Source organism: Lagenorhynchus albirostris, chromosome 12 (genome assembly GCF_949774975.1).
Source record: "Lagenorhynchus albirostris chromosome 12, mLagAlb1.1, whole genome shotgun sequence".
Classification (NCBI taxonomy): domain Eukaryota; kingdom Metazoa; phylum Chordata; class Mammalia; order Artiodactyla; family Delphinidae; genus Lagenorhynchus; species Lagenorhynchus albirostris.
Window position 1 is genome coordinate 68236246 of NC_083106.1, and position 26136 is coordinate 68262381.

Genomic DNA, 26136 nt, shown 5'->3' on the forward strand with positions numbered 1-26136 from the left:
AATGCATCTTATTAGTTCCTGGCAGCCAGGTTGTAACCAAACAGAGGCTAAGGTAAGGATATCATCCTCTTACATTCCATGTCCAGATCCTGATGGGAATGAACAAATGACGAGCAAAGAATTCACTGAGCACTCACTGTGGGCTAGGAGGAACAAACACTTTCACTTAGCTCTGTCCAAATGCTTAAGAGTAGTGCCATGCTTCAAAGTCACATTTATTGAGCATTTATACTTATAAACAGAGATAGATCATAGTTCTTACCCATTAAATTAGATTAGCTATGGTAGAGATCAAAGCCACCCAAAATTTCAACTCCTAAGGGAGCCTGAAATTAAAAAAAAAAAAAAAGTCACACTGGTCACAGATAACACTTTCAAAAAAAAAAAATTCACTCATCACCAATTTGTCAGATTCCACTTCTGAATGAAAACCCAATTTCTAACAGGTAGGTAAACACACCAGGTGTCTGGGTGAAAAATTTAAATGAGTGCATGTATTTTTAAAGAAACACTGAAATGCACACACATTACTTAACTTGTTCATTCATTTATTATACATTTATTTAATGTCTAGTAAGTGCCAGCCCATGATTAGATCATGGAGATTCAGAGATATCAGGATTCTCTGGAAGATAAGATTGAGAAAAGCTAATACAGCTTAATTTGAGAAAACAATGGTGCTGATTCATGGGTTCATTCAAACATTTAATAGATATTCATTGAGAATCTACTATGTGTCAGGTCTTGAGAGCTTGTTTGGAGGATTCAGCAGGAGAAGAAAGCTAGCAATACACCCTTGACTGGAGTGCCCTTGTCCATCTGGGATCATCCTATTTCACAGAGGGGATGGAAGAAGTAATGAGAGAGGAAGGGGACATCCCCATGGTCATTCAGATCAGCCTAATCAACCCTGGTGAGCACTAGAATAAGACACGGGTGCTGCTCTGAAGCAATCCACAGTCCGGTAGGGAAGAGAGACACGGGCAAAGAATTAAGACCTAGTGAGATTATGCTATGTGAAAGGTATGGATTTTGGTGACATTAAGGGAGGAATGGTTAACTTGGTCTACTGGGGTTCGTCATGGAGAGCTTCACAGGAAAGGTGATACTTGAGTCTAGAAGATAAGCGGATTGATGGGGGAGGGGTTCAGTCTACTTTGAGGAAACAGCATAGGTAAATGTCCTGAGATCGGAACCAGTATGATGGTCATAGAATGACAAGAAGTTCAGTGTGCCTGGACTTCAGGGGCTGGTTGGAGGGCTGGAGCTCCAGAGACAAATGGACAACTGTCAACTAGGCATGCGAATAACATGCAAAGAAATGTATGTTCCAGCTAGGACCTTCCTTTCTCAAACTAGGGGGCCTGAGGGTTCCTGAAGCCACAGGATTAGACATGCACCTTTCTGTAGGATCAACCTTGCTTGAAGATTTGGGGACATGTTATTTTAATTTCAAAACAAAAACAGATACATTATAGAGTAGAATGCAAAACTGCCAAAATAGGGTTAAAAATTGCGACTTAAAAAGAAACTTCACATTGTGGGTGGGGACTTCTGCATCCTGCTCTTCTGACCCGTCCCAAGCCTCCTGGGACCTGGTTCACTCTTCTTGCATTAGGAGTTCTTAAGCAGAGGAGTTTGAGAAGTGCTATTAAAGGAATAATAGGCTCTGCTTTGCCCTTTAGAAAAATCATTCTGGCAGCAGGTAAAGGGTGATTTGAGAAGGGGAGAGACCAGTCACAGGATCATGAATTGGGGCCTTTGCAGAACTGTCTTGGCAAGAGATGGTGGTGGCCTACTGGCGGTGAGGGTGAGGGTAAGAGGAGGGGACAGATTTGGGAGGAATTAGGAGAAAATGAAGAAATGATTGTGGGTGTGACTCCTGGCTTCTTGGGTCGCTGATGGATAACTGTGCCCCAAACTGGGAAATGGAATAGGTCTGTGTGGGAGCAGATGGGGGAAATGACAGTTCAGTTTGGGACATGCCGACTCGAGGTGTCTAAGGGATACCGGGTGAGCGTGTCTAACAGGCAGCGTGTACAGCGATAGACACGGAGCTTAGGAAAGGCCTCCAGCCTGGAGGAGTGGGCTCGAGGGTCACCTGTGCTCAGTGGTATCAACCCCACAGGGGTGGCTAGGATTGCTCACGAGGGCGTGAGGGTGTGAGGAAGGGAAGATGCTGCACCACCAAGGAGAGATTCTGGACCAGCCTGGCTAAGGAAGCGGCTGTTACGTCTTTGGGGACAGTCAATTAGAAAGGTGTGACAGAAGCCCTCTGGAGAAAAGACGATCATCTCAGATGGATAAGCAGCAAGGTGGCAGAGAGGCAGGCATGGAGGCTGGAAATTTTGTTTCAAACCCATCTGAAAAATGCCTAAAAGTGGTATTAAGGGAAGATGATCATGTTTGAGGGGCGCTTCTTTCAAGAAAACCTCTCCACGATTCACCTCAGCCAAAGGGAGCTGCCGCAAATTCTCGCGTGTGAGATTCTTTCCTTATGTCTAAAACACAGGATCCCAGGCACCTTTTTCTTGAATGGCAACACGTCTGACTGAGGCAACACAGCTGACCATTAACATCATTAACAATGCCATTAACAAGATGAGTTAAACAGGCCACCAGGTCTGTCTGCAGGTCCTGGATCCTGTTTACAGGGAGGGATGGGTGTCAGGCAGGACGATCAAGGGATAAAACAAAGAAACAAGACATCTACTACTTTGTAGTTGTGTCGAGAACTGACCACGAGCAGAAACTCCTACGTGATTACAGGGGTGTCGCTGTGGACCAGGGCTCAAGGAGGAGACCAGTAAAACAGGGATGGCTCCTGTCTGCCTCCTGGGAGTTAGGGAAAAGGGCAGGAAAAGATGGGAGGGAAAGAGATAGAGGAGAGGGAAGAGAAAGAAGAATGAGGAGGGTATAAAAAGTTGCAGAAGGAAAAATGTGTGAGGGGGAGGCAAGAGGGGCAATAAGGGCCACTGGAGGTGTCTGTGACCTCAGACATGGCTGAACCGGATTAAAGGCAGAAAGGAAAAGCCATAATTCTACTCACTTCCACTTCTTCCCCCAACTTCTGTCAGAATCTAAGTAATCACCCATAGTCAAGACCTCTAGCCTACATAAAGCCTTTGTGTGAATGGAAAAAGATGGCTCTCTGGGCAGGCAGAGCATCTTTTTTTTTCCTTTTAATTGAAGTATATTTGATTTATGATGTTGTGTTAATTTCAGGTGTACAGCAAAGTGATTCAGATATATGTATGCATACACATTCTTTTTTAGGTTCTTTTCCCTTATAGGTTATTACAAAATATTGAGTATAGGTCCCTGTGCTATACAGTAAGTAGGTCCTTGTTGGTTATCTATTTTATATACAGTAGTATGTATATTTAATCCCAAGCTCCTAATTTATCCCCCCACCCCTTCCCCCTCTGTTTGCTTTCTATGTCTGTTCTGTTTCTATTTTGTAAATAAGTTCATTTGTATCGTTTTCTAAGATTCCACATATAAGTGATATCATATGATATTTGTCTTTCTCTGTCTGACTTACTTCGCTTAGTATGGTAAATCTCTAGGTCCATCTATGTTACTGCAAATAGCATTATTTCATTCTTTTTTATGGCTGAGTAATATTCTATTGTGTATATGAACCACATCATCTTTATCCATTATCTGTAGATGGGTATTTAGGTTGCTTCCATGTCTTGGCTATTGTAAATAGTGCTGCTATGTTGGGGTGCATGTGTCTTTTCAAATTAGACTTTTCTACAGCAATATACCCAGGCAGACCATCTTGAGTGAATGGCTTCATAATTAAATGACATAGGAAAGTGGATGTCAGGCCGACCTTACCCTCTGGCTGGGCACCTTTGTGCAGTGCACACACTGTGCAATCTTACATGGCAGCTCTGCCCATAATCTCATCATCCTACTATGACCATTGTTGCCTTTTGGAGAGATAATGTCTTAAATTGGCGAGAATCTCAGTTGACATCTAAGATTCCAAATATTGATGTCTTCATTATCCTAATACGGCTAAGAAACTTCTGGAGAAAATACTGCCCCAAATTCTTGCCATCTATGGAGAAACTAGAATTGTCCATAACCTGGTCCAATAGTTAGGTAAAACCAACGAATCCATATGTAAATGACCATGAAGCTGACACGAAGATATTGATTAGGACCACAAACCTCAAGAGGTCCAGAGAGGTCTGCTTATTTAATAAAAAGTTAATCAACATCAAACTACCTGACATTAGTACAGCACTTTTACTTTCCCAGAAAGTTCTGAGATGGTGCCTCAATGAGTCTCACTCAGCCCCTCAGGGACCAAAAGTTAAGGCAGGTGGCACTGTCTCCATTTGACAGTTAGATAAATTGAGGCACAAAAAGCTTTGGTTGTACAGGGACTGGGAATGCATGGAACTCTGGGTTTCCTCATCTCCAGTTTTGTGCTGCTTCTTTCAAATTCCATTGTTTTCTCAAGGGATGAAATTTTTGCTTTACCAACAAAGGACCCATTTCTCCCTGGATACCGGATAGGAGAACTTGGAGGTTTTCCCAGGGTGAGAAGCCATCATAGTAAAAGAAATTGAAGTCTGAACTGTGACTTGTCCACTGATGTTCTGTCTCGAAGAGTGAACTTCAGCTTCTTCACCTTTGTAGTTCCTCTCGATTCAATCAACACCTCCTTCAGGCACTTTCTTTTTGAACTTAATTAGGAGAAATACAAAGAAACTTCTCTGTTCTGAAAGCCAAGTAGGATTTCCATATTCTGCTATTCAAAACTGCACAGTATATAGAATTGTAAATATTAAACACTTTTCACGAAGAACTGAAGCTGGGTCTGAGTTTCCTTGGAGCAAAGAGAGAAGTTATTGCATCGAACTTCAAAATGGGAGACATAAACAGGAAATAACTGTTGGCTGTTTTTAATGAATTCCTCTTTTGACCCCCAGAAAAGCACGTGTTTGGAAAAGTATATTCCTATTGAACCTGACTCCCAGGGCTCACTCGTCTGAAGGACTTGAAAGCTGAGGTTTTGGGGAGAGAGTGAGGGAAATGGGGGTTGGGTAGGACACTCTGAAGAAGCGGCCAAAAGCTTGGCACATGATTGAAAGTTTGTAAGAATGTTTTCAAAGAAGACATTCTGTTGTTTTAAAGCCATTTTCATTAATGGAATGCTTGCAAAATGTAGGACAGTAAAGTGGGAAGCACAAAAAACTGCATCAATTTTCTCCAAATGCTCTTGATCAGAAAGTGTGTTTGAATTATAGTCACTTATTCAGTTGTAAATTGTCTGTGAACAGTAATTGATTCTCAGCTAAGTTGACAGTAAGGAGAATTTCAGGATGTGCAAATTTCCTTCTACATACCTTTTTCTCAATTGCCACTCATGTTGGAGATAATTAGAAAAAGCCAGCATTAGCGTCAGGACTAGGAAATGGAGGGGAACTGGGAGGCAGAGCATATGTAGCGGCTTGCCCACTATGGCTTCAGAGGGATTAAGGAAGAGGAAGAAAGGAAACCTGGGTTTGACCCAGAAATGCACCCCAGCTTTGACAAGATGGAGGAAGTGGGAAGGGCATGTGGATAAAGGGTTTCTGGCAGATGCTTGGGTTGACATTATGGTGGGAGGAATTAAACTCTTAACCTTGGCTATTAGGGAGGGAATTTATGAACTATCTAAATTAAATTATGGTTATTCTAGTGACTGTGTGTCTCTGGTACTGCTCTCTGACGTGGAAGACAGTCGTAACATCAGGGATGTAGTCACCGTTGGCATGGGCAGAGTGGACTCCAGGGTGGCCCCATGGTTCCTAGAGCTGAAGACACAAGTGCTCACCCCAGCACTGCGAAACTGAGCGTGGCCAGAGGGTGGCTCTCTCCCCAACTGCTAACACCTCCATCCCATCAGGCAGCTGCAGAGGCACTGCTGCCCCTAGTGGACAGGTGGTGCATGGCGCTTTTGAAAAAGTGGATGGGGCTGGGGAGCGGGTGTGCTTTCCAGGGATGCCTGGCAGGATGGGTCCTGCTCACGGGGCACATTTGTCTTCATATGGATGGGATCCTTCTGTTTATTTTGCCTCTGCTGTGCCCTTTTAGTGGCATCCAACTAGCTGCAGGGGGACAGCTCTAATGCATGGGCACTCGACAAATTATAACTTCATTATTTAAAACTATTTGATAAGCTAAAGTTAAAGCTCAAATCCATTCACATTAATACACAGCAACATGATATTTGTCAATGGGAGAAAAGGAAAAGCCATTAGGTCCCTTATATATAGTTAAAACTATCATAAAATTTTGGATGGTTGTGAAATAATGGGTTTAAGGATTTTTTTTGTTACCTGCATGCAAAAAGTTTTTTTGCAGGTAGTGACTATCAAGAATTTGAAGAGGGTATCATTAAAAAGTCTTGATGATGAATTTCATGTAGCCATTTCAAACGTAAAACTTGACAAAGAGTTATAAAGACATAGCCTCACCTTTCTCATTGAAATTTCTGAAAGTGTTTTATTTGAAAGTTTTATACAAATTTGATACTTTGTATTTTTCTCACAACTATAATTCTTTTTTTTTAACCAAGCTCCATAAGTACATTCCCCAAATACCCTCCAGTTCACCTCATATTTTCCTAATTTTTGTGTGTGATCACATGAAATGTTGTGAAACAGTGGAAGAGATGACCAGATTAGAAAAAAGAAAAAGACTGTGTTTGGCTGCCATCATTACAAAGCAAAGCACACATCAAAGCATCTACTGAACATTCAGGAAAGGGAGATCCTGAAAAATGTTTAGCAAACTAAGGATGGAAAATAGAATTAGTTTTATAGTCACTGTTATTCCTAATTTAAGATGTGTGAAATGCCATTAACTTTATCCTCATTTGGTTTGCTGTCTTTATTGTTTTACATTAGTGAACATAAAAATATTTATAAGCACTTTCATAGGTTCATTGTGCTCAGTCCATTTTCTCTCCTGTGGTTGGGAGAAGGGCCACTAAATATTTTTTTTCATATCTGTGGGCTCATTTACTCAGGTGTCTTATTTGGATGTGACCAGTTTTTCCACTAATGTTCTTTTTCTATTCTGGGATCCAATCCAAGAATCCCACTTTGCATTTAGGTTTTATATCTCCTGAGTCTCCTCCATCTATGACAGCTTCTTGTCTTTCCTTTTCTTACATGACTTTGACATTTTAAAAGAGAACTGGCCAGCTATTCTGTAGACTGGCCCTCAATTTGGGTTTGTCTGATGCTTCCTCTTGATCAGACTGAGGCTGTGCATTTTTGGTCCTTCTCAGTATGTCATTCTGGGAGCTTATGATGTTGATAATGTCTTATTACTGGGGATGTGAACCATGATGTCTTGGTTAAGACAGTGTCTGTCAGCTTTCTCCACTTCTCCAAAGTTATCATTTATTTTTAAAAATATTTAATTAATTTATTTATTTGGCTGCATCAGGTCTTTAGTTGTGGCACACAGGATCTTCGTTGTAGTGCACGGGCTCTTCACTGTGGTGCGCAGGCTTCTCTCTAGCTGTGGCACGTGGGCTCTAGAGCACGCGGGCTTAGTTGTCCCGCACCATGTGGGATCTTAGTCCCCCAACCAGGGCTCGAACCCACATCCCCTGATTGGAAGGTGGATTCATAACCACTGGACCACCAGGGAAGTTTCCACAGTTAGCATTTATTACTTCCTGCTACTTTTCTGCAAGTCTAAAATTATTTCAAAATAAAAAGTTAACAAAAATCCTCCTTATAATCTGATTTCTGCATCCCTTACCCTATTGTACTGAGTCTCTTTTTTTTTTTTTTTTTTTTTTTTGTGGTACACGGGCCTCTCACTGTTGTGGCCTCTCCCATTGTGGAGCACAGGCTCCGGACGCGCAGGCTCAGTGGCCATGGCTCATGGGCCCAGCCGCTCCGCGGCATGTGGGATCTTCCCGGACCGGGGCACGAACCCGCATCCCCTGCATCTGCAGGAGGACTCTCAACCACTGCACCACCAGGGGAGCCCTGTACTGAGTCTCTTAATGGTCATTACTCATCCATTTGCCAAATTCTAATGCTTTCGTCTCCTTGCAGCATCTGACACTCTTGGCTTCTTCTCTCTCTTTTCCTTGCCTCACATTACACTTTCCTCCCCTTGGTTTTCCTTCTCTCCAACTACTCTGTTCAAACCCATTTTCTCTCTACTTCTCTCAGGAAATTTCCCAGAGTTTCGCCCTTTGCCCTCTTCTTCTGTCTATTTGCTCTATGGTTGCCTTGTAAGTTAAAATCCTGTCTACTTACAAGACTCTTTTCTTAAAAATTCATTTTATTTTTCTTATTTTTTCACTTTTACTTTGGCCGCACCGTGCAGCATGTGGGATCTTAGTTCCCCAACCAGGGATTGAACCCTTGCCCCCTGCATTGGGTACATGGTGTCTTAACCACTGGACCACCAGGGAAGTCCTACAAGACTCTTTACAGTGGGCTCCAACTCCTCTCTTTAGCCTTGTTTCCTCATATAACTCTGCCAACCCACTGGCCACACCTAGCCTTTGTTTCACAGACGTGTATATCATGCCTCTGTTCCCCTACTCTGGGTATTCTCATTGCCTGGAAAGCTTTCCTTCTTCACAGCCCAGGAAAATCTTATTAATTGTTCCAGACTCAGTTCACATGTCTCCTTCTCTGTGATGCCTTCTTGGATCATTTCTAACAGTATTCATTCTCTTCTTTTCCCCTAAGGCATGTTGGACTCCCTTCTATTATATTACATATTCATTTGTCCACCCATTCATTTTTTTAAAAAAATTTTATTTATTTATTTTTGTCTGCATTGGGTCTTCGTTGCTGTGCGTGGGCTTTCTCTAGGTGCGGCGAGCAGGGGCTACCCTTCATTGTGGTGCGCAGGTTTCTCGTTGTGGTGGCTTCTCTTGTTGTGGAGCACAGGCTCTAGGCTCATGGGCTCTGTAGTTGTGGCTTGCGGGCTCTAGAGCGCAGGCTCAGTAGTTGTGGCGCACAGGCTTAGTTGCTCCGCAGCATGTGGGATCTTCCCGGACCAGGGCTCAAACCTGTGTCCCATGCATTGGCAGGCGGATTCTTAACCACTGCGCCACGAGGGCAGTCCCCACGCATTCATTAAGTGACAGATTTTTTTGAGCAGTTGTTCTGTGCCAGGCACTGAGCTAGGCTTTGAGTATTCATTGGTGAGTGAAATAACATAGTCCTTCACTTGAGAAGTTTATAGTTAACAGGCAAAGACAGAAAACAAACAAACAAATGAATAAATAGTTATATAATTACAAACTGTGGTGAGGGCTATATAGAAAACCAATAGCATGCAGTGGTAGAGAATAATGACATGTGGGAAGGTGGGTATTTTTAGACAAAAGAGTCAGAGAAGGTCTCTTTAGAAATGACTACTAGTTTCTTTACCAACCAGGGATTGAACCCATGCCCCCTGCAGTGGAAGCACAGAGTCTTAATCACCGGACCACTAGGGAAGTCCCAGATAATTGTCCATGTTTATTAGAGCAGAAGATGAATCTTATGAAAATATCAGCTTGTTGTTCCTTGGCCTTAGTTTTGAGGAGACTCAGAGCCAGACCTGGGGCCCAATTCAATGCCTTTCCAAACTCTGAAAGTCTAGCTAGAGTGGATCTCCAGATTTCAATTACTTGTGAATTCTCAGTGACCAGGTCCCACACACTCCTGACTCTGTGGCAGAACTCCCTGAAACTGACCAGTCACCTCTCAGTGGAGCACGAGCTCTTCCAGCCAGACTGGACTGCTCCAAAGCCCACCACTGCGCCCCTGCCCCAGTGCCTGCTCCACGCCAGGGGCTATCTAGTCCATGCTCCTGCCCATTCAGGCCTGTCCCATCTAGAGACCACTTGACGTGCTGAGGCAGAAAATGCTGGCTGGTGTGGCTGGAATGAGTGAAGGAGGGCAAGGGCTACATCACACAGGATTTGCTTTTGTCCCAGATACAAAGAGAAGATAAGTGCTAACTGTCTTGCTGTCACAGACTGACAGTCTGCTCATAGCCAGATAGAGACCATACACAATTCAGAGAGTAACTGATAAGCAGGATTTAACTATCACTTACATGGCTATAAATAATTGGGAATGATTACAGGTTAAGAAAATCCTAGGTGTAATTTCAGCTCTGAGAATGACTCTTTCTGTGGTGCTGGGGCCTTGGTGGTCTGACTCAGTTTCCGTATTTGAATAAATGGAGGATGTATTAGTGACTGTAAATTCCTCTGGAGAAAAAAAGGCAGAATGCCATTTTCCTTTAGGTAATAGAAGTCATACCTTTAAAACTGTGCTTCTAATTGAAAAAAAACAACATGGAATTCCCTGGTGGTCCAATGGTTAGGACTCCACACTCTCACTGCCAAGGGCTGGGGTTCAATCCCTGGTCGGGGAAGTAAGATCCCACAAGCTGCACAGTGTGGGCAAACAAAACAAGATATATATATATATATATATATATATATTTATTTATTTATAAATATATATATATATATATATTAAAATCTCATCTAAGATTTAAAAGTTACAGATGCTTATGCCCAACCCCAAACCCATTGAATTAGAATCCCTGATGCTTGAGCCCAAGTAGATGCACACTTTAAAACTCCACAGCTGTTTCTAATGTGCATCCTTGATCGAGAAATGCTGCTCCAGATGATGATAAAAGTCCTCAAATAAGAATAAGAACTCAAATAAGAATGGGGACTAGTGTCATCTATTTTTTGCTTTTGAAATTACTTTCCCTAAGGATGTTAGTCTTAATTTCAAAGCACTGCTTGAAAATCCTATACTTTGCATTTCTTCTCCCTTAACTCTCTTGAATAAACATCTTGAGCTAGGCATCAGCAGGAGAAAGCAGCAGTGATTATTGCCTTTAGTCTCTGGAGTTTTGGCTTCACTCTAATAAGAGGAATTTCTTAGTAGATTTATTTGTCATGTCACTTCACATTTTTTTTGACGTGAAGAAAGCTGGTTACGGGGTTCTTATTCATGCATGGTCTTTCTCTTGGACACAGGTAATAAAAAAAATCATCACCATAAATAACAACTCCATGAAGTCATAGCACAAATGAAAATGTTAAGTCTTTAACTTTGTTCTTGACCAAACAAACTCAAGTGTTTATTGTCTGGCCATTCTCTACTCAGAAGGTAAAGAGAAAATGTTCCACTTAGTCACATTCTGTAGTTGTTCCATTAATCAAAATATCAAAGAAGGCCTAGATGATTATTTTAACTCAAAGAGACAGACGCTGATGTGGCTCAGAAGGAATTTAATTTCTGATCCAGGAATTAAACACACTGAAGTCATCCACTTGGACTCTCTATTCTCCCAATGTGTGGCTTATTTAAGTACATTATTGAGTCTCCTATATATTTTCCAGAAGCAGTGGACGCTGATATCCACTAGAGCAGAAATGCAGGGCAGTGTGTCTAAGACATGTGGGATAAACTTTTCCCCTTACAGATAGATAGAGCCATGGGACCACTTCTGGCCAATGGGCTGTTAGTGAAAGTGTGACCTGTCACTTCTGGGCTGGGGTGAATTCTCTTCACCTCCCACAGGGACTGTTCCAGGGTGATGTTCCAGATGACGGAGCCTCTATGAGCCTGGGTCCCTGAGTGACTATGATCAGTAGGGCCCCCGACCTGCAATGGACATGGAGCATGAGGGGAGAATCAACGTCTGTTCTGCTTAGCTTGTGCAGTACTGTCTACCCAGAATGACCAATGAACACCCCAAGACGTGGGCTTCCTTCTTATGTTTTCTTCAGAGTGATCGAAATCAAACCTCTGGGAGGACATGCAAATTAAAGTAAGCACACATTTTATTTTACAGACTTTTTGGCCAGATGACTCTGATACTTAGAGAATAGCTCCTTATTCAAGAACGTTGGGCTTTCTCTGGCGGCGCAGTGGTTAGGAATCCGCCTACCAATGCAGGGGACACGGGTTTGAGCCCTGGTCCAGGAAGATCCCACATGCCACGGAGCAACTAAGCCCGTGCGCCACAACTACTGAGCCCGCATGCTACAACTACTGAAGCCTGGGTGCCTAGAGCCTGTGCTCCACAGAAAGAGAAGCCACCGCAGTGAGAAGCCCGTGCACCGCAACGAAGAGAGTAGACCCCGCTCGCCGCACCTAGAGAAAGCCCGTGCGCAGCAACAAAGACCCAACGCAGCCAAAAATAAATAAATTAAATAAATAAATTTATATAAAAAAAGAAACTTAAAAGCGTTAAAAAAAGAATGTTAAAACCACTAAAAAAAATATGTATATCCTTTCTTGATCATTCCTGATATTTCTTGGTAAGAGCCCTCTCTTATATCCTAAGATGTTGCTGGAGTGTTTTGTTGGCGACAGCCTTCAGGAAAAATTGATCTGCTCGGAGCTTGGTGCCAGTGAGGCTGCTATTTTTTCCCTTTGGCACTTCTAACCGTACTTTACTACCTCAGGAAATCCAGAAGGACTAAGCATCTCACACCCACCTTCTTAGTTCCTTCCACTTAAATTTTTAGGCTCTCAGGACCACAAATTCAGATTCCTGTCAGGCTGGAAGAGGAGGTCTCTCCAGCTTTACTCTCTTGAAAAATTCCTTCAGAGCTTCTCATATACTAGCTCAGGACTGTTAGCTACAGAAATTAATATACAGACGGCGAGGATAACAGTCATGATGATTGCAATGACCAGGTCCATATTCCTTTGAAAGCACTAGTTTCTCTCATTCACTTAAAAGAAAACACACAATCAGTAGAAAATGCACTTCACATCTTGAATTTTGATCTTTTCCTGGACTGGTGATGTGAGGTACCATCGTCTCTCGAGATGCTGGGCAGAGGCAGTGCGCCTCAGCTCCCAGCCAGCCATGCGATCACCAGGGTAAACAACTGAAACACTTAAAACCATCCTGTGCCCATACAGCCAACCTGTTTTTCACTTTCAGTACAGTTTTCAATAGATTACACGATATATTCAATGCCGTGTCATAAAATAGGCTTTGCGTCAGATGATTTGCCCAACTGTAGGCTAACGTATAAGTGTTCTGAGCACATTTAAGGTAGGCTAGGCTAAGCTATGATGTTTGCTAGGTTAGGTGTATTAAATGCATTTTTGACTTAACGATATTTTCTTTTTTTTTTTAAACGTTTTTGGCTGTGCAGCCTGCGGGATCTTAGTTCCCTGACCAGGGATTGAACCCTGGCCCTAAGGGATCAAAACTGGGCCCTACAGGATGGAACTCACGTGGAGGTCTAACCACTGGACTGCCAGGGAATTCCCTCAACTTAGGATATTTTCAACTTATGATGTGTTTATCCAGACATAACCCCATAAGTTAAGGGAGATCTGTATACAATTTCAATAGTCATTGCCTTCAATTTTCTTATAGTCTACCTGAGGAAAACAAGAGGAGAATAACAACAAAACAAGTGAATAAGTGTATAGAAATAAATGAGTGGGCAAAAAAGAAAGCTGTGGGAATTCCAACTAGAAAAAAGTTGCTACAGGCTGGGGGAGGGTAAGAGTTAATCTATGGATTTAGAGATAAGTTAACTGTCGACAGATAAGGGTGGGCATATTGGCATGTGTGTGGCATAGTGTGTACAAAGGCATGGGATGGTCATGAGGCAAGAATAAAGTGAGAACTGGGGAGAGAGGCTTGCAAAGATAGGTTGGGAGGGCTTCCCTGGTGGCGCAGTGGTTGAGAGTCCGCCTGCTGATGCAGGGGACACGGGTTCGTGCCCCGGCCCGGGAAGGTCCCGCATGCAGTGGAGTGGCTAGGACCGTGAGCCAGGGCCGCTAAGCCTGCGTGTCCGGAGCCTGTGCTCTGCAACGTGAGAGGCCACAGCAGTGAGAGGCCCGCGTACCGCAAAGAAAAAAAAAAAAAAAAGATAGGTTGGGAGCAGACTGTCGAAAGCATTGGACTTTGGACTCAGGATATAGAACTTTAGTTTCTAGAAAATGGAGAGTCATGATTAAAAAAATTTTTTCTTTTAATATGGAGAGTGTCATAAACCTGGTGGCATTATAGTGACGCCAGTCTGCCAGCCAACTGCTAGGTTCTTTGGAGAGGGAGGGACCTGGAAGTGAGGATGCTTTCACGGTAGGCCAGTAGCATGTGTGGAGAGTGGAGGCAGCTAAAGAGGCCGCTATGAGAAAAGCGGGTGCAAATCTGGAGCTGCTAAATCAGTGGTAATGATAATGGTCAACATCTATTAGCTCATACAGTGTGCCAGGCACTGTTATAAGCATTATATAAATGATGCTTAAATCATTTAATTCTCACAACAATCTTTGAGGTAGGTATTGTTATTATTTGTGTTTCAAAGATTGAAAAACAGAAATGAGGGTAAGTAACTTGCCCCAGGTCTTACAGCTAGTAAGATTTGGGGTGCTCTCCAGGGACGGCCATGGGATGGAAATGGAGGTCAGCAGAATCCAGACTGTCTGATGAGCCTCTCTACTGGCTGCAGAGGGGATGCTGAGCTTATTTGGGGTGAAATATCCCCTTGGGAAGCTGGGACGTGGACTTGCTTCATCCTCAAGTGTCAGTGCTGCCCTGTGGGACCCAGGGACTAAAGGGGCAGGGCCAGCAAGGTAAATCATAACCAGGACACCTTCTCTGAGGTTGAGTTCTTTAACTAGGACATCCTGAAATCTCAGTTAAATGTGCTTATAGAAAAGGAAGAGCATGTGCTTTGGTGCAGAGATGCGTCTGAGCCAGGAACTGCCATTTCCTAGCCGTGTATCCTTGTGCGAGTTACTTAACCTTGCTGAGGCTTCATTGCCATACTTGCAAAGTGGAGATGATAATGATTCCTTCTTCATAGTGTTGTTCTGAGTATTACAGGGAACGAGGAGGTAAATTGCTCAGCACCTGGCATGTAATAAAAGCTTAAGTGTCAGCTATTTTTTTTATTGCCTGGCACCATCAGCTATTTTATTATTGCCCAACTACATTTTGTTAAACATGTATTAGGTAAAGCAGTACAATAAAAGGAAAACTGAACATTGGGAAAATGTTAGTATAGCTACAAAAGAAAATGCTAGAGCCCGTCAAGACACACTTGATTCCCATCTTCCCTTTGTCAAAGGACCTTTTGGCACAGACTCTATAGATAATGAAAAGCTCATTATTCGTTCCTCTTCTGGTTTGCAACTGTTCCTTTAAGGAGTTCGACAAAGGGGGAAAGTGCAAGTTGCCTTATCTAAAGCAGTGCAATAATTGGTTGTTTGAATGGCATTTTGTATTTGATTTTCCCAAGGGGATAGTCGCTGGAGCCACACAGACTGTCTGGGCCCCAAGGGCAGTCCCTGGCCTTCTCTGCAGGAATGTTTTAACGTGTACTCCTAAGATGCACACATCCACACAGTGTACACATGCAAAATGTAGCTGCAGAAGAGGTCTCTGTGCAACTAGAAAAACTGATTAAAAAACAAACAAACAAAAAATCTCTGTGCATCAGGGTAAGCTGCCGATCACACCCTCAGCCAGAGGAGATTGCACATTATCGATCTCTGAAAATCTGCTTCAGTAGCGTCTTTCCTAGCTGGCTGGTTTTGTTTTGTGTTGTTTTGTTTTCAGTTGCAGAGATGCTTTCTTTCTTTCTAAAGATGGCCACTTCCTTTCCTTCGGTGTTTGTGCATCTTTATGCGTCAATACAAAGAGAGAATATATTTTAAATGTTTTGTTCATATGTCTGAAAACCAGTCAGTCGTTGCCTGCTTTTTACTTACTTGCTCCCTGCAGTTCCAAGACGATTGTGTGGATTTGGAGCACCACCCAGTGGCAATGTGTAGCCAAAATCTTAAAAAAAAATAAAAGAATTTGGAGCTGGAAGAAAATGCCAGAAGCCATTGATTAGTTTTCTTTGAAATGAACTAGAGGAATGGGTGTTTCAAAAGCAAGAATATGACCAGGTCATTGCAATCACTATGACTGTTATCCTGACCTTTTCTTTCTTCTTGCTTTTGTTCCTTCGGTTATTTCATGCCATTTTAATATATCACTGCTGCCATGTGTTTAAAAAAATTTTTTTGTGTGTGATGGTTTGTAGTACCTCTTCCTGAAACAGAGAAGGACCCTATGGGGCCTTCCCAGGACAGACCCCACCCCCCATCATGTCCTCTGCCTGCCTTTTGCCTGTAGAAAAGCTGTAGTCGAGGAATAAACTTAATCAGAGAAATGAGAAAATGCGGAAGCAAAGGAAAGCAATCAAACAGGACAAAGTAATAATACTGTAGTCATTAAACAAAGTCAAGGACATTTAGTTCCTCCTCAAGAGCTATAGAGAACATTCTGAGCCATGTCCTTTGAGCTGTTTTGTAGATACTGAAACCCACACCAGGTGGAAGAAGTTAACTACATGGTCTGACTGTAGCCATGACATAAGCTGTGACAATTTCGAGAACTGGCCTCAAAGAAATGGGAACAAACTGATCCTGGAACTGAAGACTAACTGGAGTCAAAATAATCAAGATGATGCTGACCACACCACCACATGACCAATTTCAAGAGACTGTCAGAGCTGACTGTGCTGTTCTGCATGTAGCCCCCTCCTTTTACCTATGCACCCCTGAAACTCCTATTTAAAAGCTCTTGCCCACTGATCAACAGGAGAGAGTTTGCTTTTGGACATGAGTCCACCTTCTCCTCTGGTTGCCAACCTTCTGAATAAAGCAAACTTTCCTTTCTGTCAACACTTGCCTCTCCAGTGTTGGCCTCTGAGTGGCAAGCAGCCAGACCTGAGTTCAGGAACATTCCCTGAGGCTGTTATGGAAATAGAGATTTTAGTAGCTTAAAAATTGCATTGAGATCAATTAAATCCACATCTGCACATTCCCACCACCACTTCCTGAGGGCCTTTGAGATGGTAATGAGACTTTAATGAGGAGAGAACTAGCTGCCTTTCCTGCCTACTGCACCTGGGGCCTGCCATGTCATTCTTCTCCACTGCTTTTTGTCAAGTCACCTGAATTCCCACTGGTGATAGGGCTCTCATGCACTGTTAGCTCATATCAAACTCAAAGCCACCAGTGTTATTTAGACACGGCTCACTGCTCATGGAGTATCAACTCCAAATGTCAGGAAGATCAAGCCTGGACCTTTCTTTAAGTCACATCAAATTTCCTCTTGTTGATTTTGGTCCCAGTGTTGTTGGAGTCCACTGAAGTGTTTTAGGCATCTGGTCTAGTTTTGTGCCATGCAGTCATTTCATCTATGTCTCAAGCTATTGATAAACATGGTGAATAGGACAGGGCCAACAAAGGCCATGGCAGCACTCCAGGATCCTTCATCAACATTTTGGGGGTTGGTTTCAGGAATTTAGCTGGCTATCATGAAATTAAGAAAATAATCATAACTACACCATTTTGGACTGTCTTTTATATCTAGGCCTTGAGCTAGGCCATTGATGTGTTGTTTTGAAGTTTCATGACATTTCTGCAAAGTAGGCATAATTATCCTCATTTTTTAAGATATCAAACAGAAGAATGAAGGGATTAAGCAATATGCCTGAGGTCATACCCAACTTTGAATCGATTGAGTTGGATTTGAACATACACCTGAATGACTTCAAGCTCTACACTCTTTTCACTATACAGCTGGCCTCAATGTCTCATCTTCTGAAGGCATGGATCTCTAAAAGGTGACCCGTGATCAAAAGAAGCAGAGAAATAGAATTGCAAGTCCATGAAATTTAGTTCAAAACAATTGGTAGTGGTGGCACAGTTAATTCATTATTAAGAGAAGGTGGGACTGCATATTCGTAATTGTTCCTGGGAATATGACAAAGTCACACTGTAATGAGAATGTCAGTCTAGCTCTTGTCAATAGGATACATGGAGTAAGTACCAACTACTCATTAGTGAGTTAAATAATTTCAAATTCATAAAACAAGTATGCCTCTCATACAGGATGAAGACTAGCAATGATAGTGTATCCTTGACCCCTCCTGACACTAATGGGGATGCTTTTAATGCTCTGCTCTTGTTTATTTTAATTTTAATTTATTTTTTTATTCTTTGGCCAAAACCGCACGGCATGTGGGATCAAACCCACGCCCCCTGCCTTGGAAGGGTGGAGTCTTAACCACTGGACTGCCAGGGAAGTCCCTCTACTCTTACTTGTGATGCTTCATGAAGGTTTCTGTTTGATAGCTTTCACTGAGATGAAGAAGTTTCTTTCTACATCTAGCTTGCTGAAAGGATTTTTTAAAAAGCAAATGTTTTTACATATCTAATGAAAGAGTCATATTAAACATTAAATTGTAAAATATATCATACATTTGGGAAAAGTCTATAAGACATATATGTGCCGTCCAAAGAACAATACTAAAATAAATACCCTTGCATGAACCCATATGTCAGGTAAAGAAATACAGTGTTGTCAGTCCCTTAGAAGCCCACTGAGATTCCTCTTCCTTCTCCCCAGAGGTCAATATTATCCTTACACTTGTGTTAATGGTTGCTTTTCTTTACGGTTTTACCATCCATGTACATATCATTAAGAATATTTCATTTAATTTTACTTGAACTTGATAAATGGAAATACTGTATTCCATTTTTCCTCTGACTTCCTTTTTTTGGTGCAACATTGTTTGTGAGATGCATCCTTGTGGATTCCCTGTAGCTGTAGTCCACTCATGACTGAATAGCTTTCACTGTATACCTGTGACACTGTGTATTCATCCACCCTCCTGTTGATGGACATCTGAGTTGTTTCCATTTTGGGGTTATGATAAATACTGCACTACAAATATTCTTGTACTTATCTCTTAGAACACATACGCCGCCTCTTCTCCATGGAGGCTATGGAAGTGCTCTGCTCAGAAGTCCTTCAAGAGAATTTGCCTGGACAAATGTGGCTGATTGACAGTCCCCATGATTACACCTTTGGGTCAACCACACCAGGTCATGCCTCCTCTACCCAGTGGCCCCAGTCAATGACTGAGTGCAGTGTAGGAATCATAACTGTCCCACAAAGAAATGTTCTGAGGAAGAATTTCAGCTCAGGGCCTTACCATCAGCCTGGCTGAGATTTCTCAGAATTGCATTGCAGTCCAAGGCTCTTCCTATCCAATCTTCCCCACCTCCGCCACCCTGCCCCCAATTAGAACCTCAGCGAGTAAGTTAAGAGATATCACGGGAAAGGCAGAGGGAAACATCTGGAACTGCTCCCCTGCCTCACTCCAGCCACTAGTCAAGATAGTAAGACAAAAATCATATTGAATCTCAGGGGCTGGAACCATCAGTATAGAAAGGATCCAGGGATGGTGGTCCCTATGTCCATTTGATTTGCGGTGTTTTTACATGTGTGCAAGCCAAAAACGGACAACAGCTGCGTTAGGGATGGCCTTGAAAAATCTTCCCAATGGGCACTTCTTTCCTTTTGCATCTTAGATCTTTCATCTGAGGTAGTTTTCCTTCTCAGTAAAGTACAAACTTTAGAATTTTCTTTAATGAGCATCTGTTGGTGGCAGTTTCTCAGTTTCTGTTTGTCTGAAATGTCTTATTTTGCCCTAATTCTTAGAAGTTTTTCCTTTCTTCTCCCTCTCCTCTCCCTCCCTCCCTCCCTCCCTTCCTTCCTTCCTTCCCACCTTCCTTTTATTCTTGGATTGGATACTCTAGGTTACTTCTCAGTTTTGATCTACATATTTCAAGAAATTATTTCACTGATTCTTGGCTTCCACAGTTGTGTCGAGAAGTCAGTTTTTAAAATTCTAGCTCCTTAGGCTGCTTTTAAGGTCTGTAATTTCAGTGTGGTACATCCATGTGTAGTTTTTATTTATTTTTTAAATTCTTGGGATTTGCTGGTTTCTTAAATTTGTGGATTGCTGTATTCCATCAGTTCTGAAATCTTCTTGGCAATTAATCTCTTCAAATATTACTTGTGCTCCATATGTCTTTCCTTTTGACAACTTGGGGGAATAAATCAGCATAGACAACCAGTGTTCAGATTTGAGAGAACTGACTTCTCTAAGAAATATTTTTATTTTGATGGAAATATGAATAAATTGTTAAATGTATCTCTCAGTTTTTAACTACAGACGTGGACACCCATGTAACCATTACTTGCAGTGGGGAGAGGGAGCTGGCTTTTAAAGACTTAGGAGAGCTGAAGTCTGTTAAATATTCAGAAATTTTGCAAGCTGATTGTTAAACTATTAGTAGCTTGAAATCAGCCAATGCTAAAAATGAAAGTTTATTGTTTTGGGTTGGTTTGGGTTTTTAAAAACTTAAAAAAAAATTTATTCCAGAAAAACAAGTATTTTTTATTTCTAGCTTATTTATTTAAAAAATTAATTAGTTAATTAATTAATTTTTTGCTGAGTTGGGTCTTTGTTGCTGCGCACGGGCTTTCTCTAGTTGCGGTGAGAGGGGTCTACTCTTCATTGTGGTGTGCGAGCTTCTCATTGCGGTGGCTTCTCTTGGTGTGGAGCACGGACTCTAGGCGTGTGGGCTTCAGGAGTTGAGGCATGCAGGCTCAGTAGTTGTGGCTCGTAGGCTCTAGAGCACAGGCTCAGTAGTATGGTGCACGGGCTTAGTTGCTCCGCAGCATGTGGTATCTTCCCAGACCAGGGCTCGAACCCGCGTCCCCTGAATTGGCAGGTGGATTCTTAACCACTGCGCCACCAGGGGAGCCCTCTAGCTTCTTTAAATTCCACAAAAATGTATTCTTTTGCTAAAGAGGATGATTTTCCATATCGAAGGCTAAGACTGTGTGTGTGTGTCTGTATACATAATATGTATCCCTTATCTTGTGACTGGATGCTTCTTTGTTTTCTGAGAACAAGTTTACCAGCACCCAACTGGCTATCATGCTTTTAGTACATCCTCCACACTGAATGATCTTTCTTTAATGATCAATCTGTTGGGTTGTTTCTCTTCCATGACTCTCCTTTACCCCTAGGTGGGGCTCTACATTTTTTAGCCTGACGTGGCAGCACCAGGAGTGGCTTTTGGCAGGGCCTTACCTCTTCTAGAATCTCTGTCAGTCTTTCTCCATTATTTGAGTCTGAAAATTGATATTTTCTCATTGATACACAAAGCCACTCTACTCCCCTTACAACCAGATGGCCACATGGTTTTTCCTGACTCAAGTCCCTCCCTCCTCCCTTCCCACCTTCCACAGATATAATACATTGTATTCCTCCAATTCTGAACTTTCTATGTCACACAAACTTTTTATGCTGTCATACAGCATGCTACATAATTTGCTGGACTCAGTATAAAATGAAAATATGGGACCCTTATTTTCAAAAAGCAGGAAAAAAAATAAAGCATTTCTCTTTCTCCCAGTCTCTCCCGTTGTTATAGTAGCTGTTTTTTTTAATTTGCTACTTAATGTCATTCTAAGTAAAGAAAAATTAAAATCATCATGGATGTTATTGTTCATCTTTATATTGTACGATGCCAGTTTTTAAATGTGAGAGCATTTATTTTGTATGCTGAATCACTGAAATTACACAATTTGTATTTCAGACCTTGTACATCCATATGTATTTGTTTCTCTTCAGTACAGTGGAAAGCATTTCACAAAACTAACTCAACTGTTTCTCTTTCACTTTTTGATACACTCACATTCTACCAACAATTACTCATCAGTAAGGAACAATTGAAACGAAAAAGAACTAAGAGTTATTCTTTTTTCCCCCCCTTTCTAAGTTATCATTTCCAGTGTAAGTGGTTGACTAACACAGAGTAGCAACAATAAGAATATATATCGTAGGGGTCTCTGGTCATGATGTTTCTTAGAACGCTATCGTCTCCTTTCTGCGTTTGAAGTAAGTTCTGGTTGGAATAGAAAATGAAGTGTCTTGGGGCTGTCAGAGCATGCTGATCTCACTCAATCAAAGATGCAACATGCTTATTTTGTACTTCTTCTGCATCTCCCTGAACTTTCACATATGGTGGATCAGCTGGAATTCTGTGTGTCAGATGAATGCTATAGGCAAAGACAGCAGCTAGGGGTGGTGGTGGTATGGGCTGTATCTCCTCTGCTCACACACGTGCTCCACTGTCCTACTGGACTTCACTTACAAAAACACAGGTTCAAAGATAAAATCATTTGGAATTTCAAGACAATGAGAGCAGAATATTATACAAGTCTGGTGTGTGTGGGATGGCTTCTGAGCATAGGGACCTGTGGACAGGTCGCATGCCCACAAAGCTGGCCCGGGGCTATTATTTAACTCTGGACCTTTGCACATATGATTCTCAGTTCTTGATGCTTGGAATATTCTCCCTCAAGCCTCCACTTTCCCTGCTAACTCCTACTTATCCCTCAGGCCCTGGTGTAGACCCCAGTTTCTCCGGAAAGCTTCTCGTGAGCTTCCTCTACTAGGTTCTGTGCTCTTCCTCTGTGATGCTATAGCATTCTTTGCCTTTATCATTCCATTGCAATCAACTGTATTGTATTAAAATGCTATCTGTCCTCACTTAGATGAAACCTTCCTGATGAAGGAACTTTGTCTCATTCATGGCTGTGTCTCAAACAACTAGCCTACCTCCTAACACATACTAGATGCTGAATGACTATTCTTAAGTATATAAATGAATAAATTAAGGAATTCTTCTTTGTCCTAATTTAATGATGTCATAGGGGCTATTGAGATGTGCAAGTTTTCTGCCTTTAGAGTAAATGTTTTCAGACAACTGTGCTTCTGATTTTTATGCTTCTTCTCATGATATCAATCTGCTGACTGCTATTCCTGTGGAATTTAGTGTGTCAGCCTTTCTCCTGCTTCTAACCTGTTGAGGGCTTAAGAATGTAGAGCTTACACTTGCTAGAGTTTTGCATAAGAGTAAGTGGATCCAGAGAAGAGAAGGAGTCTCTTCTCTGAGAAAGTGCATAAGCTATAGCAGACGATCGATGATATATGGATATTGGCTGCTCAGTCACTTTTTTGTTTATTTCCTAGTTCTTAGCTATGTGTGGAGTATGTGATGTATTACTCTGTCCTGAATTGCTGTTTTCAATTCTGCTGTTCATGTTGAGCCCAGCCTGGAAAAGTGTCACTACAGGTTGAACCTGTCATTCCCTCTGCTGTATGACACTAACTTCCACAAGGAACGGCAGACAACAGTTTGACATCATGGGGAGAAACATAAAAATCGGAAGCCCGCTCGTCTGAAAACAGTAAGGTGCTCTGTCAAAAGCCAGGGCATTAAATCCAGCCTGCCGCGTTCTGACACTTACAGTCACCTAGTCACGTGCCTGCTGTAATCCCAGAGAGGCCTGGCAAATATGAGCCTGCTGGCCTGTGAACCATATACAAGTTACGTTTTACTGAGATAAACCCAAAAGATACACTTCATGCAAACACCACCAGTGGACATCAGGAACAGTCAGTGAGTCTTTCTAGTCAGGGTTAATATCAAAAACATTTCATGATAGGGGCTTCCCTGGTGGCGCAGTGGTTGAGAGTTCGCCTGCCGATGCAGGGGACACGGGTTCGTGCCCCAGTCCGGGAAGATCCCACATGCCGCGAAGCGGCTGGGCCCGTGAGCCACGGCCGCTGAGCCTGCGCATCCGGAGCCTGCGCTCCGCAACGGGAGAGGCCACAACAGAGAGAGGCCCGCGTACAGCAAAAAACAAACAAACAAACAAACAAAAAAACCAAAAAAAAACCCCATTTCATGATAGAAAAGGCACAGGCAACAGCCCATCGGGGCGTCTTCTAGATGTGCTGTGCCAATTGTGAATTCTTCAGTTTTTAAGTTTTGAAGTGATGGGAGGGGGACCAGAGGAAAGGGCTAGGGCAACGGCTACTTATGAAAAGACGCTATCAGCTCTGCTTTTAGTTACCTCAGTGAGAAAACTACCAGATTCACAGCAGCAAGGATTGTACAGAGTATGCACAAGGGATGGGAGAGAAGGGCAGGGCCAGGGGTCTTGCTGGCCATCCCAGAATTGTGCCTACCCCACCGCTAGACTTGTTTTGAGGATGTGCTGAGTCATGAGTATAAAGTACTTGGCACAGTGCCTGAAACAAATGTTATCTATTGTTATTTTATTAAGTTACTAATTTCTTTGAGCCTTAATTGTCTCATCTGTGAAATGGAGATAAAAATAACAGAGATGTTATAAGAATTAAATGTAATAATGTAGGTGGACGTACTTTTTAAAGAGTAAAGAGTTTGGAAATTTTGTAAAGAGTTTGCATAACTGTAAAGAGTTATGCAAATTTAATTATATTAATCTTCATGCAGGGAGTAGGATGAGTGGAGGGGGAGACACAGGCCTTCAAGGACTTTTAGGGGAACTGATATTTCTAGACAATATGAGTTTAACATGCACTGAGTGGGTCCAGGTTAGGCAGAAGGGATGGGGGGAAGGGTTAGAAATGCCTCAGCTCACCTTTGAACCTACTGGGTACCATGTACTAAATTTCAAAAGAGGGATTCTGGTACCCGGAATCAAAGGGATGAGAATTAAAATTTATTCAGGGATGACTCAGTGCCAGGTATTATGTTAATAATAATCATAACAATTATAGTAATAATAATAGTATCAAAAATAAAGATAACTTATATTGAGTGCTTTGTAGCAGATATTTCATATATATCATGTATTATAATTTTCTCAAAATCCCTCTGGAGAAACAGAAAATCTCACTTTGTTGTAGAGGAAACTAAGACTAAGATGGTTGTAGCATCTAGGTCTGTTTTCCTTTTCATTTGTTTCTGTATTTAGTGCTTCTTATCCCCAGCACACAGCCAGACAGCAAACCCAACCTCAAAAGTTCACAAAGCTTTTGTTTCTTTGTTTTTTGTTTAGTAAAATCTAGAAGTTGCAAACAAGCCAATTCACCCTGAATTCAGTCACGTTGCTAGTAAATATCTTTCTCTACACAATGTTTCCATTTAACTTCAATAGGACAGGAGCTTCCTACAAGTGCTTCCTCACCACTAAAAACTTGATACGTTTATTTATTTACTGGCATTAATAGGAGTAAAAAATTTAAAATAAAACTAATAGGAATCACCAAAGATAGTCATACATTGAGACACAAGCAATAAGCAATACAAATTTCAACTCTCCTCAGTCAAAGAGGATCAGCTTATAAGTACTGGCAACGTGAATTTCATTTAAATAGACTGCTAGCTATGATAGCAAGAAAAGAATAGCGCTGCCATGAGCAATCATGCCCAGCAAGACCTGAATGCTGCCTGCCACTTTCTTGTGCTCCCTGAAAATTTTAGATAAGATAGATCTGGACAATTATTGTTTTTTTCAATGGTGGGTCTTTGGTAAACTGTTTGGAATTATGAACAGGCTGTATTCATTAATTTCCACTCAGTCTCATTTTAGGGAAACACTTTTTGTTTATTTTTATTTATAAAATAGTTCTTTTTAGGATAATACATTTTGAATGAAGTAGATGAATTAGGTGCCATCCAGTATGTATGCATGTTCTCTTTTCTAAAAGTGACCTGAGTGTCTCAGCCTCAATTTCTTTGTGATAGTATCTCAGTGGTGATGACAGATTGATGTTTTTCAGCCTCATTCCCTTTTTAGCTTACAGTCACCATCAGCATGCTTGTGCAAGATACTCGGCTGGCAATGCGGTCCATGTGATGATAAAGGGTCAGAGACGTAGAAAAGTATAGCTGGAAAACATTTTAGATATTATCTGTTCAGGGTTTCTCAAACTGTATTAAAGCATGGGACTCCTATAGAGGCAAAATTCTTTGGGCTTTCAGTGTTGACTTAAACTGTATTATGGTAATAGTTAAATACATACATTTATAAAACCAAGGCAAGGACTAATTATCAATTTAGTGTGACATGCTATTTTGCTAAAACAAAATTTATAACATTGAATTTAATAAAAAATATAAAAATGTTTGGGTTTTATATGTCAGCTGTGGATTGGATTCTTTTGATCTTCAACATAGTGGATCATCATTGGGGTCCTTGTTATTATTGATATTGATTTTGCCTTTTAGAAAATGAATTCAGGAAGTTCCCTGGTGATCCAGTGGTTAGGACTCATGCTTTCACTGCTAGGGGCCTGGGTTCAATCCCTGGTCAGGGAACTAAGATCCTGCAAGCCACAAGGCACGGCCAAAAAAAAAGAATTCATATGAAAGCATCAATCTATTGAATAGA